Consider the following 18,305-nt stretch of genomic DNA (forward strand, 5'->3'; position numbering starts at 1 on the left):
AGGAAGTGTTTTGGGATGTACAATGTGACGATAGAAGAACTACAACCACTGAAACCGGGCCTATTAATCAAGTTTCTTGATGAAATAGGACTCATCGATGTGCTTTAGGCAGAGCACAGGGGATACAATAGCTCTTAAAGGCCGCAGTATCCCATACCCTGAAATATTACATCTACATCTTGTGGTAGTATGCTTAGTCAATGTTAAACACTCTATGTGAACAGCAGACTCCCAAAATGAGAAAATGTTGACTTCCTATTGCTCAATGGGGTTTGTAATTACAATACAGATAAAGCTAACTGCGTGTGCGTACGTGTCCTTCAATTTTCTAATTAGGAATTGTGTTCATGGCTTAATTGTTGCCGTTCAAGTGACTTGCATTTTGTCGATTTAAATTTTTTGACGCTATGCTCAAACGCTGGTTCTCGTTATGCCTTACGTACTATTATTACTGATTTTATTTTGAAATTACCTGCCTAAGAGGCAATGTGCGGTAAATAAAACATCTCCTTTCCTCATCGTCCTACATTTCTATTCTAAAGGGTCTCCTCCCGGTGAGAGTGGGATAGACCGAAGGTGTTTATCTGTGGCGATATTGAGTAATCATTTCGTCAAGAAAACGTAGTGAACGGTCCGGTCAATGATGTTCGGCCGCCTACGTTGACTTCCGCCCACGCCTTGAATCCTTAGTCAACAAAGGTGGTAAGCCGTGTGTCAGTGCAGGTCTTTTTTTCGTTTTCGACTGTAAACCCCAAAACAATTTTGTTTTAATCACTTTTCCCTTCTGTATTTATGAATTTGCGATATGTACTTTTTAACATTAAATCGATTCGAATTTTAAATACGAGGCCGTTGACAAATTTTTAATAAAGCCCGGGACTTGGGCAAAGTGACTCGAACAAGTCGGAAACTCCGCGGAAATCCGTACATTTTGAATGAGTCGTTAAGGAAAGGATATTATTGCGAGATGAGGCAGTAATGGCCAAGAGTTAGGGGCCGGCGTTGATAGGGGGACTCGGTTGAAAAGAGCCGTTGTCCCATCTGAGGGGCAAAAGTGGTAAAACTCCAAATAGGGCCGACGTATTCCTGGCGGCTTTTATGTGAAAACCACCTTCTTTGTGTTGTCTTCCTTTTGGCGTTTAATCGGAGGCGACTTCTAATGGAAATCCAGCTAAGTGGGATTTTATTGACTGAACCGGGTCGTGGAACCCGGACCGGCCTTCTGGTCATTCGAAGGCAGCTTCTGAGTACTTCACCCCTGGGTTTATCGCGTCCACAATCTTTTATAGACCGAGCTAAGGAACCTACTGTCTAATAACGTATACATAACACTGTATCTCTTTAAATCATACCTAAATTATTTACAAATCCGTCTCATCCTCTGTCTGCACCTTCTTAAAAAAGAAAAAAAAGTTTATATAGATAAATCGGTAGTTTAGAATATTTTGGTCTGTTGTATCCATCATGGAAGATGAGGAGAAGCCGAAACAGAGAGGATATTACGGTAGTTTCTAGAATAACCAAGCGAGGATAAACGGACCAAATCGGAAATAACCAAAAGATTTATTTTAAAGACAAATGTTTAATGCAAGAAAAGTGTGTTTATGGCTAAAGTTTCTCATCCAAGGATATGAATAGTTTCATTTCAACCAAAACCTTAAATAAAAAGATTAATTAATTGAAAGAAGTAATTTGGTCAATCAGACCACTATTGGTCATTGGCCATTCATCAAAGAATGTTTCTAACAAAAAAATGTCATAGGTTTCTTTCATTTTCTTAACAAAAAGCATCAAGTTTAAGATTTTTGGTAGTTTTTCTATTTTTTATTGTGTAATATTAACCCATTTCGGCTTGTCAGCATCTTCCGTGGTGCGTCTTTAGGTCTTAAGCTTAACAAAGACACCACACGCAGAAGGTAAAAGGCCATAACGCGTTGGACAGAACAAAGTGTGGATAAGCGGACCAAATTGGAAAGGACCAAACAAATAAATAAATGTTTTAGGTAAAAAATGTTAGTTTACTTTCGGAGATCTTTTTTTCTTAACGTTGGATATACCAAAGATTTTAATGAAATTTTTTGAAGATATGTAAGCTTTCTTTCATTTTGCTAACCACTTTAAAATATTGTTTCAAAATTTTTGGTTGTTTATTTCTTTTATTTTTTGTTGTGAAAGTATGTTTGAGATTTGTGGGATGATACGCCTGTACTTAGTTCATTTGTGTTAATTTTGATTTGCCTATCCTCGCTATTTTGAACTGTCAGACATGTTTCGATTTATTGCCATCTTCAGTTTTGGGTCTATGTCTACAGGTCTTCCCACTGACTCATCAATGATGATGATGGGAAGAAGAAACGGGTTGGACAAACAAGCTACTACGAGAAATTTAACTATTTATTCTCAAGTTAGATGATGGTATTAATCAAAGTATGTTTCTGACGAATAATCTCGGAGAAATGGAGCTTTACTTTTATTTACCTAACTTAACGTAAAAAAAGCTTCGTGTTTTAAGGTTTGTTTTGTTCGATGTTCTATGTTTTTTATTGTGATATTATGCTTGAGGTCGGTGGGGTGATCAACCTGTGGTTTGCAAACCTCCTTAGATCTGTGTCTCCAATTCCTCCAGTTATTCACTCAAACTTACCACTGATGATGATGACCTTTTTTCTTAACTACGAATAAAGGTGTAAGTATTAAAGTTTGTGTCAAAATCGAAATATGGAGTTTTTCTACACAGTTTAAAAATAACACCTCAAGGCATTTTGATAGTTTGTGGTAAGATGAAAATAAATTTTTTGAAAGAAATGGTATGTATAATGAAATCAAAGTAAATGAGTTGGATCATTTAAAAATAAAAGTATGCTATCATTTAATTCAAATCTTTTGGATATATAAGGATAGTTCATCGCATGTCACTTTATGTATAATTAATAGTCAGTAAACCTTTTCTGAAGGCTATATCAACTTGATACTTGGTAGTTTTTTCTATTTTTATTGTTGTGAAATACCTATAGAGATCTGGTAATTCGTCGTTTCTTATAATTTGGCTTACTTATCTGGTGTGGTCTGTGAGACACATTATGACTTCTCATCATATTCAATGATGGGTTAGTGTTTTATTAAATTTTACGTTTTGCCAATTAATTTTAAAGTAAGCCAAACAGTCGTTTTAATTTACTCAAATTCAAAGCACTATAAATTACTATAGCACCAGTCACAATTTGTACCTTCTTCAGAGTAATTGCAGAGCCGGGGAAATGTTTCTATCTTTCTCGATTCGATTCGTGACCCACCCCCTTGTGTGTAAATAAACCGTAATTTTTACTAGCGATTTGTGAAATGAGTTATTTTGGAAGTCGGATCACGTCATGCGAGCCGCGGCTCTTATCGTTTCATCCATGGGAATCTTCCCTCCTTACAAAGGAAAGTGTTGAGAAGAAGAGGCCCAAGGTCAAAGAGTGATGACCGTTTAAGGTACGCCGGCCGTTCGACTGAATCAGGGCTCCTTCATCAGGTGTAATCAATCGGGCCGGGTACAATGGAACGGCCCACGGGGTAACAACGAGTAACAAGCCTTTTTCACCGGCCACGCTCATCAGAACGAGCACTTGTTGTAAATCGATTATTAATTGGACAGTGTTTAATTTATGGAGTTAGTAGTTATGGAAGGGTGTCATGACGGCTTGGATTAATGAAGCAGATAAGCTCGACGGCCATGAACTTGTTCCTCGAACCTTAGAAAAGTTAATAGTTTTTCTAAGAGACAAATATAACTCATTGTTCAGCTCACTGATCAATTGATATATCATTTCGTGTATATATTATAAGCTTTGTAATCTTATGCTATCTACTACTTGATCTGTCCGTATAAATGATTAGCATAAGTAAAAATATGATATTTAATTTTTGGATGTACCTTTTTGGTGAATGAACCTGTATTTGGAAGTTTCACCTATCTGCTCTGTTCAAGTTTGTATCATGTTCAACCGGACCCACCATTAAAAGTGCACGTCTAATAGACCAAAACAGCGAGTATAAGCAGTCCAAAGTGTAGTTAATCATCCCGCAGACCCAAAGAGAAAATTTCACAAAATTATTTGTATGTCCAACCATGAAAACATACTGATCACTGAAGATGATGATCTTATTTACCAAAACATCGAAAATAGAAAGACCAAAGGCACTGATAAAATGCTACACCTATTCGGAAGCTTAATGGCAGAGTTTAAGTATTCTTTATACTAAAATTGAACTAAATAAATGTTTGATTAAATTTGGCGCTTATAGATATAGGTCTAGATAGATAATTAGTCTGATCGGGCTTACAATTAGTGTGCATTGAGAGATCTCCTCTTCGAGTCTGCATTGAACGAACGCGTGATTTGGTCGTTTTGGAAAATTTTAATTTGCCCGTTTTCACTATTCCGGTTTATCCCATTTTCAGACCAATCCACCACTGAAGTATGCCGGGTCGCAGACCAAAGAAAACCAAAATGATCGGAAACGACCAAACTACAATTTTATCACGCCGCAGACCCCAAGGAAAATGTCACAAGATAACGATAAAATATTTTCATTTCATCATTGGTGGGGTGGTATATGGTCTTAAATTGGTGCAAAAGTTTTGTACAAAATTAAAGTTCTATGCGTCATTTTTTTGGACCTGTGGCTGTCACTTGCAGTACTCGTACTAAAAATAAACTAAATAAAATTTGACTAAATTGGTGATTTTAAATAGATATCTAGATAGGTAAATTTACTGAACAGGCTTATTGAGCTTGGCGAGATCTCTTGAGGTGTACGGTGCGATGAACCTGCGGTTTGGTCGTTTCTTTTAATTTTGGTATATATCTTTGCTCTTTTAGTTTGCACAATATTCAGACAGACCCTCTGGTAAATGTCTACGCCTGATAGGCGACAGTAGCAAGGTAAGGAGGGACAAAATGATCGAAAACGACCAAAATATAGGTAGATCAACTTGCAGACCGTACAAAATAATTTATACTTTCAACAAGGTTACAAAAAAATATTTTCGTCATTGGGCTAAAGTACATTACTATAATAGATATGGCTTACACTTGGTCTTCAATGTTATAGCTTATGGACAGACCTTACTGTATTATTTGAAATGAAATTAAAAATGGTTTAGTTAAATTTGGTGATTGCAGATGGTATCTAGATAGTCTGAAATGATGAACATATATTTTCGTTCTTTCCGACCATTTTGCACTGCCTGCCTATCATCTTGCTTTTTTGCCGCGTTTTCAAACAGACTCACAAATATTACTGTCTGATAGGCAAAATAACAAGAAGAACGGGACCAAAATTATCGGATACGACCAAACTAAAGTTCCTCATCATGCTCAATAAGCTTTTAGCTTTGATCTGTCAGGTGTGTTTCGGCTTCTTTTCATCTTCACTGGACTGTGCCTATTTCTTCCTATATTCACGACCCAAATCAGATGAATGAGGTATGTGTCTACTGTGTATCAGGTCAAATAGTCAAAGATTAGCAGGCCATAATGATCGGTAAAAAACCACGTACAGAAGTAAAATAGTCAACATTTAATTGGATTCTTCTGTTGTTTATTGGGGTGAAGAGATAAAACCACTTTATAAAATTACATCGTTACCTTTGAATGATGTAAGTTTAACTTCAAGCGTTCTTCCGTTCGTGCATTCCCATTCCTTTTATACTCCTTTTTCCTCCTAACAATCAGTTCTGGAAAGAAATTTCTTTATTCAGTGCATCCACTCTAGTTGAGAACTTATACATTCCATTAAGCCGGAATGAGCAATTTAAAAGAGCCCTTACCTGCGGCAGTGAATCTCGTTCCGTTTCCCTTCAAAGCTTTAAGCTCGTTTTATGCTTTTTTCTCGCTACGCTCATAATATTTATTTTCCTACGATTTATTGCGGTTTTATTATGTTAAAGAAATTTAAAACCTAAATGGACGTTTCGATTTAAACAAATATGCGTTTCGAATAAGATTTGTCAATAAAACGACGAAGTTCATTGTATCTGAAAGACCTTCAAGTGCACTGACATTAATTGTAGAACTGGGGAAAAAATTCATCGAATGCTCCGACGGCATTCCTCCAGGAGGACAAGCGCCGGCGTTCGACTCGTCAATTACAGCTAAGACCATCTGAATTATAACGAGGCATGTCCATTTTCCAGTATTTATATGCATTCTTCGATGAATCCGCACGGACTTTATCTGGCGATGTTATTATGTCTAGTGCACAGGATTGTACAGGGGAGGGTCGATGACTCGGTACGATTGATTCAGTCTCTTGGATTACCCGCTGATGATCCAGATTTGAGATGATCTACCTTTTTTCATTGGTTTTATTTTACTACAACCCTAGTAGAAACAAACAAAGATGCTTAAATACTTCAGGGTTATCATACATAATATGTAAATCAAGAGTTTGGCTTTTATTAATACAACTTTTTCTGTTTCAGACTACTTCATGGTGCCACAGGATTGTTATCGTCTAGGTAAGAAATTAAAAATTTTATTACAAAAATGACCTTTTTCCTTGTGATTTTCTTGGAATGTTTTCTGCGTTTCCGTATACTGTCATTTGTACTCGGCCGAGGTCGAATATTCCACTGGGTCAGAGAATTGTGACCTATTCGCATGCCACTCCACACGGTGCTTAGCTGCGAGGTCGGATTGAGATTGAATGTAATGTTTACTCGGTCGATCGATCATTTGTACGGACAAGCGAGCGATTCTCATTAGCGAGCTTTTCAACTTAGCTGAGGTTGAGATAATTGATGTATATATACAGTAAAACAATATTGCCACTTCTAATCCTATCCAATCCTATTAAAATACGATAATACTAAAATTAATATTAATAAAAGTACGTTTGTGTCATTCCAAACTTATTTTCTTTAAAAATAAGACCAAGTAACTGAATTTTATTCGGCCAAATAGTAAAAACAGTAAGTTTTTCAACATCAAAATGTATCAATTACGATCCACTGTCATTAGTCATCTAAAAGAGAGTTGCTCAATCCCACGCAGGTATCCTTTCGATGGTTGAAAAATTCTGCCATTCGAGTTATGTAAACGTAACGAAGCATTGGTCTGAAGGAATGCCATCTGGCCTACAGTGGACAGTTTGGCACACATATTGGTCGGATTGGAGGTGCGGTCTTGAGTTATGTTGTTGTAACAGATCGTCTTTACTGAGGTATCGTTCCCAGCGATTAAAATATTTTTTGTGCATTCTTTTTTGTACACCGCAGTTGTGTAGGTCATTAAGCACATACTAAGCCAATAATGTGCCCCTTCTGTTTCAAATACATACAGCCATAACAAGTCCTTATGCCCATCAGTGGTTTCCAACCCCTGGAAATGGAGGGATACCTAAGATAAGGAAATACCAAAAAGCTTCAGGGCTGCTCAGGCAGCCATTATTCGCTACATCACCAATTACCACAGTAATATAAGAACACCATAATGGCGCTTTAGCACCAAATGAATCAGATCAGTTGCGCAATGGAACAGTCAAGGTAGGTCAATATTTAATTGGCCCACTACATTATAGCTGATTTAAATCCTGTTTATCGTGTAGATTGCACGGATGTTGCTGAACTTGCTATTAATAATAAATTAGAAAAAATGGCGCGAAAAGTACCTTCAGCTTGAAGTGAAGTTAAAAGCTATTCGACCAACTAGCGAAGGTTATCAGTATTTTGTCAGCAAATCCACTTTTATTCCTACATGAAAATCATTCAATAAAACCTCATATCCATTACGCTTTTTTTCGTGTTTCTATTTCCTCACCGGATTCCATAGTCTTCTACTGTTCTTTTCACCTTCCCCATGTCTTTTATGGCGAATAACGACGATAGACAATTCACTTCCTGGAAACTGCGCGAGTTCTTGTGGCTAGATCTTATTCTCATAGATGTCCATATATAGCCACCTTGAGTTCTTCCTTTCCAAAGACGTGGGATAGTAATAGAGGAAGGACTCTTTCCATTTTTTATTTAGTAATTTCACGGCTATAAATTATTAATGAATAATATCTAAAAAGAGGAGAAAATTAGAAACCCTCTTGTTTCTTCTTTGACAGACTTTATTGAAGTTTCAGTCAGTAGAATGTTTATAAACGACCTTAGTGCTCTACAAGAGAGTTTAAATGATGAAATACCTTTTTTTTTTGTGTATGCACCTTGTTAAATACAAACTTATTCGTCACTCTTTCGTGCTCGAACATCTACTTTCTCTGCGTGTAGGCACGAGAAATCTTCCGCTGCATCCTGACAATTGAAGGAGCATGTGAACTTCTTTATTTTCCTTGGGAAGAGTCGGCCTGTGAAGATAACCCATTAGCCGGGGGACGTGACCCCTCTTGGATTACAGCCTACCGCTCGTCCGCAGCACTGCATTAACCTCCCAATATGCTACGTGACGGGAACGGCACCTGTCTCCGAAACCGGTCCCGACAATAAAATTTAACCCGGAGTTGCGTAAGTTTTAATGATTCGGCTCGATGATGTATTACTATAAATGTTGGGGGAAATGGGCTTTTACGGAATATTTCGGAAATGGATAATGTAACCTGTTATTAGTTTATTGCACATGGGCAACCACTCTACTTGGCCATCGCCTCTATTTCATGTTCACATTACAGAAAAAGTTTATCAGGTGTTATTTTCTGCAAAATTTAAATTTCTGTAGTTTGAGAGAATACTTCATCAAAAAAGAACATTTTTCAAAACAGCCACCTCATTACTGATTATATACAATCAGTCTATCAACATTTTTGTAAAATGCAATTATTAGATTCAGGTTTTGTTTTTTAGTTTCATGTCAAGTTAATTATGAAAGATTTATTGGTATTGAACTTAGTACTACGGTCGACTGACTAACATGGAATGACTACTATGCAACCTATGGAAGGAACCTGAAGGTAATTGTTTTTCCACTCTTTATTTTGAGAAGCTTGCAATTTCTGCAGATAGGGAAGAAACCAGAGGAATTAAATACTATATAAAAACTACTGGAAATTTAGTCCGATTTCAAAATTTTTCTATAAAAATATATGTTATGCAACGTGATACAGGATTTGCATCAAAGAGCTTGGGGAGGGCTATAAGAGAAAAGTAGGAGAAGACATAAAAAAACCGTTAAACACAAACTTTAGCCTGTTTTACCAGTACAGCACTATATAACAACTTACAAGTTAAGACAGCAAAACAAGTATAACAATAAACTTCTATGACTTGTTGGGAAATTAACCAAGATGCAAACATCCCCATCAAAATCTCCTGCAGACTAAGTAAAACAAATAATTGTAAATATCAATGTACTTATGTTAAGTAGATATTTGATAATTTTGCGTTAGCTATGTAAATATTAAGTTAAATTACTAAGTTAAGTTACTGGGTACATTAGTTTAATTATTGTTGGTTAAAATGAGACCGTTTCAAGCTAACCCCAACCAGATTTGTTAGAAAAACAAAACAATTTGTACTTAAGTTCAATCAGTGATTAATTAATTAATTAGTGATCTATTACACTTGAATATATGTATGTTTATAATAAAGAAATTTAGTTATGTTAACTTTGATATTTGGAAAGAGAGGAAACGATTTGCATTTTAGGACAGTTTCTTCCATTATTTCTAAATTCAGACGATTATTTTTTGGAAAGAGAATTAGAACGTTAACGGCATGTGTTGGAAAAGGAATTTGTGTTTGCTGGTACGACTGTAGGGATCTGAACTAATTAATTTTATTTATTAATCTTTTTTATGTAATGTTTTAGTCGAAATGAAAAAGTTAGTGCCACGACGTGATTCGAACCCACGACTTTCGGCTAAATACGCTGCTCTACCACTTGAGCTGTCGTGACTTCGATCCACTCGGACACCAACCAACAGCCTTTCGAATTTTCCCTCCTTTTGGCCATTTTTCATTTCGACCAAAACCTTACATAAAAAAGATTAATTAATTGAAAGAAGTAATTTGGTCAATAGACTACTAAATATAATGAATTTTATTATTATTATATCAATTAAATTTGTCTCTCTTGGATTCATTAAAATGTTATAGCGTGTATAACAAGTCTATGTGTCTGTCTGTCTGTCTGTCTGTCTCTCTCTCTCTCTCTCTCTCTCTCTCTCTCTCTCCCTCTCACTTTCTCTTTCTTTCTTTCTCCTCTCTCTGTCTGTCTCTTTCTCTCTTTTTCACCTTCTTCCGTTTTTAATCATCCCATACCAACTCTATTTTCTCTTTTTTTTGTTAAACTTCCCTAACACTAAACATCTCTAACAACTTCTCTCTCTTTCTTAACCGTCCCTAACCAACTCTCTTTCTCTTTTTTTAAATGATCTTTCTCTAAACATCCTTAACCATCTCTCTTTCTCTCTCTCTCTCTCTCTCTCTCTCTCTCTCTCTCTCACTCCTTCTATTTTTTCTAAACCTTCCTAACCAACTTTCTCTCACTCCCTCCCTCTCTCCCTCCCACCGAACGAATCCGAATGCCTACATTTTTTTCCAGTCTCCAGTGGTCTTATTCCAGTGGTCCTTACCGACATAATGTATCGTATACGAACTTTTATTAAATTTAGTTAATTATGGTTTTTAGTTGAGATAAAAAAGTCAATGTCACAAGCGGGATTCGAACCCACGATCTTCGGCTAGATACGCTGCTGCTCTACCATTTGAGCTATCGTGACTTCGATCCTCTCGGCACCAACCTTCCCTCTTTTTTGCCATTTTCAATGGGTTCAGCTGCGTATTTAACCGAAAGTCGTGGGTTCGAATCCTGCTCGTGACATTGACTTTTTTATCTCAACTAAAAACCTTAATTAATTGAAAGATATTAATTGGTCACGCGGACCACGAAAACTAGGGAATTATATTTAGTTTAATGCTTTGTGATTTGACCCTTTGTGTTTTGTTTGGTTTCAAATGATAAAACTAAACTTTACTTTGTACTGTACTTTGATTTAGTTTTTCTGTAGAACAGTGTCAATCTATCTTCTTGGGTGGCGTTGGATCCGACATGGTGCCCGAATTCGTAGGGCCATGAAATTTCATTCTGCTTCTTTCAAGGGGAAAAAAACCCTCAAGGCCGTAGTGACAATACGAGACTCGATAAACCGACAGAACTTGTCCGTCGTCGCCCGGGAACACTATCGTCTCGAGGTAAATGCGCCTTGATCGTCCTTACGGCGAGAGAGGCCAGCAGGATAAAAAACCGTCGGGGCTTTTTCGACAAATGTTAAATATAGAAAAATCTATCACTTCCTAGGGACACGCCGTCCGTCTTCAGTGACGTCCGGAAGCTGACGCCGGAAGCGCACGGCTGAGTGGAACTTCGTCCACTGGAACGGACTTCCTCTCGACACTCGAAATCACCGGCCCTCCCACGCCCCCGAGAACCTCGTGAATCGCAATGTCGCGTCTTATTTTCAAGTTTTAACGATGGGAATTCGAACCGTAAAAACTTCACAGAAAAAGACTAGATTACGGATAAAGAAACATTTAAGCGTATTAAATTGTGATAGTGATAATGAGCAAAGGATGAGGAAAAATAATTGATACTTCACTGATTATGCGATTTTTGCTGTTCAATACTAGTATCTGATACTTTTACTCATTTTACACTTTTGATTAAGTATCAAAAACAAAAAAAAAAAAACAAAAACAACAACAATGAAACGGGGGTTTAGGTCTGTGTTATTTTAGTGGTCAGGTAGTCTATGCACGTTCTTCCAAGAAGAGGATGATGCCTCAGCACATCTGCTTGTTACCTAGTAAGAAGAAGGTACCTCATGAGCACTGAAAAGCTAATATCAATCCAATATTTATAAACTGATGTGTTACTAAGGCTATGGAAGGTAATAATAAAAAAAAGCGAGATAATGGGCTATAACCCATAGAGCATAGTCCTCAATGATAGATGTAAGGCCAAAAGATCTTTAGCCGCCCCCAAAAAATCTAATCTAATCTAACCAGTGTGAAGATGTTATGGACTTTCAATGTTAAAAAAATAAAATTGTCAATTACAGGTAGGAGAGGTAGTGTCATAGTTGCTACAACAGGAAATCCCGCAAACTTCATATAACGATTATTTTTATTGTCCCATTCTAACTGAACCCAGTAAAGGTAGTTTGTGCGAATTGCCCGAACAATTATATTTGTCCCAATTCATTCAAAGTGGGACTATTGTCTTCTCGGCCTTTAAAGAAAGATTTCCCCATGGACACTGGGAGTTGAAACGGTTCTACCATGAGACAATAAGATGACGCAACGTGCGAATCGTCCCGCTAACGATCCCGGTGTACTTTTGCGATTTGCCTCGCGACTAATTTAATCCCGTGGGTATTACTCTCACGTTTAGGCAACCCAAATGCACCGTTGTACTGACAAAAGTCAATATAAAACACTTGAGTTTGAACACTGTGGAGACAAAGTAGTCCTATGTACCGATGAGCTAGAAATTTGAACTGTTCAAATCAAGTTATGCACATTTATTTTAGAGGTTTTATACAAGATTGATGTATGTCCTAAAACAATATCAATCCTAGATATCGTTCAAAAGTGATCTTGGAACCATCGTCCATGTGTGGGAAATAGATTGTTAGTTATTCATGAAAAGGAGGAATGATGCAAATTATCCTAGTCAAACGTGCTTGACGGAACGGAACTTGACCCGGTAAGGACTTTAATGACGGTTAATGAACTCGCGAGGGGCTAATTGCCATTTCCGATTGTTTTTCTTTTTCGTTAAACTGATAAAACTTTATGCATCCTCGGTCAAAATCAGTTTTTCCGAGCTTTCTAGCACTTGCACGGAGGAATGCCGATTGTGAAAAAGAAGCCGAAATTTTGATTAATTGTTCGAACAACATAGTTACGCCTGTTATTTCTTTATAGCTTTTCCGATTCTTGTTCTTTTGATACACTATAAATGGATCGAATCATACAAAAATATGTTGAAAAAATAACTTGGGCAGTATTAAAGAATTTGTACGTGGTTTCATAAGACAATCAAATAATTAGAAGCAAATGTGACATTCTGTGAACACAACTGGAAAACGACCATTCTAAGATTACTCTCATTGTATGGTCTGCTAAGTCACCACCAGTGGTACTCAGGTGGGTAGGTTTCAGATCATATTGGAACAAGTTCAATTTTAAGTTCTTATGTTTGGGTATACCAACTGGTTCCGATGGGTCCATTTGGTCTGATGGCACTCTCCTTCTCCTCGAAAGCTACCTGACTACTGACATCAACCATGATAATATATAGGCCCAGAACCTCCAATTGGGATAACAAAAAACATAGGGGCCATGAAAAAACAAAAGAGATATTGAACCAACTCCATTTGGGCCAGGGTGCCACTTACAGTATACTCTACTATTAAACAACTTCCACCCAAACTAGCAAACACATTGCTACAGTTAGCGAGAAGAAAACTCAGGGGTAATAGGACTCTATACTGATCACTAACAGCCAAAAAGCTATACAACAGGGGTATATTCAATGATGACCTAATTTGGAATTTATGCTATGAAAAGTAAGAAACTGCCACCCATCTTGTCTTAGAATGTGGAGACATAAGCTACTCTATCAAGAAGACCCGGGTAAAAGAATTCTAGCAATGACGGTCACACACCTACTATAACTTAAGAGGAGTTAAGGAATTAACCAGATGCAATGTTTATGGAATACAAAACCCTCCTCTTGCTAGGTCATCGTCAATAATCATAATTTTCATTATGTTTTCCTAATTAGTGACAAACCTACCCTCTTACATCTTTTTTCCTAACACAACACACTCCTTCCTTTTTTGGGGCAAATCTATTAAGGGATATTTTAGGAAAATCGCGAAATGGTCAACCTTTGTTAAGAAATTGAGAAACACATACAAAAATCTACAAAATAAATTGCCTCGTCTAAGGACTCTTCGAACCAAGGAAGTTATAAATCTTGGCTTTAGTTTGTACGTGCATAGTTTGCGACTTCCAACGCCTACGGATGTCGGAATGATATTGACTTTCGTACTTCCACCATAAAGCGGGTAGATGTCTATTTTCATCCGAATTATTGACGTTTCGAATTCATTCGACTGAAACCGTTTTTATGTTTTTTTGGATCGCTTGTCCACTAGGTTGAGTATCCATTCTCCCGACCATGGGAATATGGACTTAACGTGCTCGTTATCCTACTGGTTACGCTTAGTAACAGATTCTGTTTGGCAACTTGCAGTTTGGGCTCACAGGTTAAAACACAGACCTTCGAAGATGACGAGCAGCCGAAACACTTATGGTAGAAACATATCAGTGACAAAATGAGCAAAAACGACCTTACAATAAAATATACATACGCAATAAATTCACCAATTTCGTGGTCCGCTTGTCCAATTAATATATTATAATTAATTAAGGTTTTTAGTTGAGATAAAAAAGTCAATGGCACGAGCGGGATTCGAACCCACGATCTTCGGCTTGATACGTCGCTGCTCTAACACTTGAGCTATCGTGCCCTCGATCCACTCGGACACCAACGTCCCATCTCAACCGCACCTTTTGAATTTTCCCTCCTTTTTGCCATTTTTCAAATGTCGTGTAATCTGATTGGATTTTCGACGACAAATGAAATGGCCACGGAGAGCTTTAGTGAAGTACACTTCATTCCAAATCATTAAATTCACTAATTTCGTGGTCCGCTTGACCAATTAATATATTATAATTAATTAAGGTTTTTAGTTGAGATAAAAAAGTCAATGACACGAGCGGGATCATCCAATTACACGACATTTGAAAAATGGCAAAAAGGAGGTTGAGATGGGAAGTTGGCGTCCGAGTGGATCGAGGTCACGATAGCTCAAGTGGTAGAGCAGCTGGTATCAGGCCGAAGATCGTGGGTTCGAATCCCGCTCGTGCCATTGCCTTTTTTATCTCAATAAAAACCTTAATTAATTGTAATACGTAATAAATTTTATTCTATGCCATTTGCTATTTATTTGAATATATGCTTGTATTTAATCAACTACTCATACAAAGGGCTTTTATTTTCTGATACACGTTAACTAACACAGTGGCAGTGTTCGGAGTGGAAGGATGTTATCCTTTTTATGGTTGTAGGTTGTAGGTTCATCTGCATATCGTAGGACCGCGCGTGTTACCCAGTTTAGGGACGATTTTCGAATGTAGGTGGCTTCTAATTAACTCGCAACGCCCACGTCGCGTGACCGTGACTAATAGGACGAAGCATCTTCTACATAGGAGTGGGAAACTTCTTGCAAATAGGGATCACCCACGCGAAAACCGTTCAAAAACCACTCGTATTCGATTTCCTGACATGACTTCGAAAATGACGACATTTTACCTGTGTTTGAACAGTATTTGGCAAAGAACGCGCTTTTATGTTTGTTTTAATAAGTCAGTTTGGTCAATTTCACCGTTCAGGAGTAAAAGGATAATCGATGGAGGATAGGTTGTACCATATTCTATTCGGGTCGATTCTATGAATGAAAAAACCTACCTTTAAACTAAACCTCTTTGAATATAGAATATTCAGTGGCTATCAGTAAATGTTTGAACATAGTGAAGTGCCATTTGAAAAGAATTACGAGGCTCCCACGAAAGAATTTATATAAGAGACAACAAAGGTGGCCCATCTCACCTTTTGAATAGTGTACTTGCCCAATGGTATAACGTAACCCTATTTTTACATATTCCTTTTGACAATGAGCGCGTACAGAGGCTTTTAATTAACATTAAGACATAGGATCGAAAGCCTTGAAATCCGCGAGTCGCGAATGGACAAAAAAAACTTTACCAAAAAAGCCAACGCTCCTTGACCGTGATTCTATATCCAAAAGGTCGCCGGGGCGACATATTGTTCTCATTTTAATACGATAATTTATCGCCCGTCTTTTATAAAAAGGATTTCGATGTATTTTCGAACCGTTTTCACAGAACCGGATGTGATCCCGAGACAACAAAAGTAATTTGGCCAGATGACGTTATTTACGGATTCGTTTCAGTGGTTGATAGTCCGTGCGTTCCTCACACGGAGAAAATAACCAGGCGAAGAGAAAAATGACCCGTTTTCCCAACGATTGGAGTTTCTCAGATGGTGAAATTATATGAATTATACATTAGTTTTTCATTAACATACCACCGGCTGGAAAAAGCACCGATTCTGTTTTGGCCCTTCTCTTACTACACCTAATCAAATCTTTTATCATTTTTAATGATGGTTCACTTTTAGAAGGTAAAGCGGGATGTGCCCTTCTGGATCCGAAAAATGGTTATTCTGAGGTCTTTTCGCTTCCTAACGCAGTATCCATCTTGCTATCAGTGTTAACAATCACCAAGGCCTGTATTATGTCAGACAGCATAAGTGCGATACAGCATATCTCTATCTATAAATCTCTCTCAGTAAACAGAACGGATTGCATCTCAGCAGACAAAACAAGAACATGGTAGTACGAGGACATAGTGGAATATGAATGTAAAAGATAAAATAAAAGAATGACACAGTGGACAAATTGGCCAAGCATGCTACTCAATTCGGTAGCATTCAAGATTTGAAGCTTCTGAACTCGATGCGCTAAAGTTGTTCAATAAACTATGGAAAGTTAGGAAAAAAAAGTGGTATGGAAGTTGTGGAAAGTTATGGGGCAGTTGGAAAGGGGTTCTTTCTACTGGGACTTACTCCCCAATGTTAATAAAATACCCTGGTATTTACATGTAGACGGTAGTAAAGGATTCTTCGCCGTAATGACCCGAATCCGAACGAGTCATGGAATAAGCAATGCCTACCTTCACAAATAAAACAGAGACAATTGTTCCACTTGCGATGTACCCGAAATGCATGTAACGCATGTAAAGCATTTACTTTTCGGTTGCGAGGAATACCACGAAATCAGAGAAACTTTCGTAGCAGAAGCTTTTGAATGTAACGTCATTGACAATCCCTTCAATCTTGAAACAATGATGGTCTCAGAAAAGTTACTGATTAATGTTTAAATTAATAAAGAAATGCAATTTAAATAATAAAGTTGGCAGTAACTATAGGGTAGTTAGTTAGTGGTGCGCTACATCTTGTACAATGGGCAAGATATTAAAGAAATAAAGCAAAAATAAAATCTCATCACATTACGAGTTATGTATTTAAGTTAACATAAACGAGTCCCAGATCTTATTCTTGCTAACTTAAACAGTATTAGATTGAATTTAAAATGCACCATTGGAAAAACAGTTCTCTGGATTCGAAACTTTCCCTCACAGTGATGAGCTCCATGTCAACGCCTTAATCGTTGCGGCCCCCACCAATTCTACTGTGATTGATACAATTAATTACGTCGGTGATACATAGGAAAAGTGATTGTCGTTTTTGTTGACTTTGATGGACTATTTAGGAAATAGTCCCTCGAATGCGTGCGGAATGGTGGACGGGGCGGGTGCTTGTCGGTGGCGGTTGTCAGAGCTGTCTTTATCGTAGGCATGGTCTCCTCTAGGGGGTGGTTAGTGAATCCACTAAAATCGAAACCGCGGCTGGAGCGTATCCGGAGGTTTTGACGATGGCGGAGCCCCTACACCCAGGGAGATAGTTGTCGTCTCTATTTAGGGAGTGCGTGGGAGACTTGGCCGATGCATTTCGACCGCTTTTTGGGTATCCCTTTACGCGCGGTACTGGTTAAGTGCACAATATTAACCCACCCCCTCGGAAGGGGCAAGCGGGAGAAGTCAGCATGTCTACACCGAACCTCACAGAAGACGCAGATTTTCCATGCGCGGAGGTGAGTCGCTCCTAACTTAAGAATCTAAACGTGTGATAAGGCCTATGTGCCAGGTGCGCACGCTGAAGGACCTCGATGTTAAAGTAAGACCTTGCGACCCGAGTGGGACTATTTAGTTACCGAAATAAATGTTTCGACAATGTTCAGACAAAATTTTTATAATTTTTCTGCTATGTTCAAAGTTAAATTTTATTAGTGCGTTAATGAAATATTCAAAAATAATTAATTTTGTGTTTTATAGAAGGTGAGAGGGTTTGATTTAGTAAGTGCTCTGAGTCAAAGAATGTCTTGAGAGATAAGTGCGACTTGAGAGTTTAAGCGAGCTAAAAGTTAACGTTACGCTTTAACTTGAAAAGCCAATAAGGAAGAGTTAGGGAGGAGTACTAAACCATATTTAAAAGGTTTTGTTGGAGAGATCAAATTTCTTCTCTGCGGATCAATTAAATTTCCATTTTAATAAGCAACGAGCTCGAATTCGGTTGAAATAATATACAATTCTCTCGTACGTTGAT

General features: G+C 37.7%; 1 protein-coding gene across 3 annotated transcripts in view; it reads left to right on the forward strand.

The window, feature by feature from the left end:
• LOC106670380 (cadherin-99C) overlaps positions 1-18,305 on the forward strand; it is a 401,762-nt gene that overhangs the window by 52,867 nt on the left and 330,590 nt on the right. For all 3 annotated transcript variants that reach the window (XM_024227116.1, XM_014400658.2, XM_024227175.1), the window contains exon 2: positions 6,470-6,505. The gene's annotated coding sequence lies outside the window, so the exon portion shown is untranslated. The remainder of the gene's footprint in view (positions 1-6,469; positions 6,506-18,305) is intronic.

This window comes from Cimex lectularius, unplaced genomic scaffold (assembly GCF_000648675.2).
Source record: "Cimex lectularius strain Harlan isolate CLEC.00 unplaced genomic scaffold, Clec_2.1 scaffold69, whole genome shotgun sequence".
NCBI lineage: Eukaryota > Metazoa > Arthropoda > Insecta > Hemiptera > Cimicidae > Cimex > Cimex lectularius.